Raw genomic sequence first — 876 nt, 5'->3', positions numbered from 1 at the left:
ACCGCCCCGGCAAAGCCGCCCCCCGGGAGAGGGTCCTGGCTGGAAATGATGGGGGCTGCTCAAGGCAGTGAGTCCGGCTGCTCGGGGCCATCCCGCTCTCACCTCTGATCAAGCCCTGCGGGACAGGGGTGTGGGGGTCCCGCAGGTGAACTCCTGGGGTCCCGGTTATGTGGGTGCCGCTGGGGGAGCGCTGGGTGCTGGTTGGCTTTGCTGCTGTCCACGTCCCCCCCATGCTGGGCTCACACGGCGTTTACAGGGGCTTTCTTTAAAGGGATTAACTCGGCCCACGCTCCCGCTCCAGCCAGCCCGTCAAGAGTTTTCACAGCCGTGCGCTGTGGATGGGTGATTTGGAGGGGGTCAGGCCAGGCTGGGACCCCCATGTCTGCCCCGTGGGAGGGTGAACCCCGCAGTCCACCGCTGGCTTTGCGCCGTGGCCCTGGCTCCCGCCCACGGCTGGGGGTGAAGCCGGGTTCGTCTTAGGCAAGAGCTGCAAAAAGGCAGGTCCCTCCCGCCCCGTGCTGGGAGCCCCGGGGTCGCTGGAGCCCCCGGGGGTCTCACTGGGGCCTGGGGGTGTCACTGGGACCCAGGGGTCACTGGAGCCCGGAGGTGACATCAGAGCCCGGGGGTGTCGCTGGTGGAGGTGGCCCCAGCTGTGTGTCTGTCCCTGCTCCCCATCGCTGCCCCATCGTGACCCCGTTGCTGCCCTATGACTGCCCCGTCCCTTTGGGGGTTCCCCGGGGGGCTCCAGGGCACAGAGGGGCTGGGGGGCTGAAGGCAGCCGCAGCCGAGGGCTGAGACCAGCGGGACGGGCCTCTCCTCTCGGGCCTCCCTGGCACCGGACGCCCCCGCGAGCAGGGACGCGAGTGGGGACACGGG

This window comes from Aptenodytes forsteri, unplaced genomic scaffold (assembly GCF_000699145.1).
Source record: "Aptenodytes forsteri isolate BGI_AS27 unplaced genomic scaffold, ASM69914v1 Scaffold321, whole genome shotgun sequence".
Taxonomy (NCBI): domain Eukaryota; kingdom Metazoa; phylum Chordata; class Aves; order Sphenisciformes; family Spheniscidae; genus Aptenodytes; species Aptenodytes forsteri.
This window is presented reverse-complemented; position numbering follows the sequence as displayed.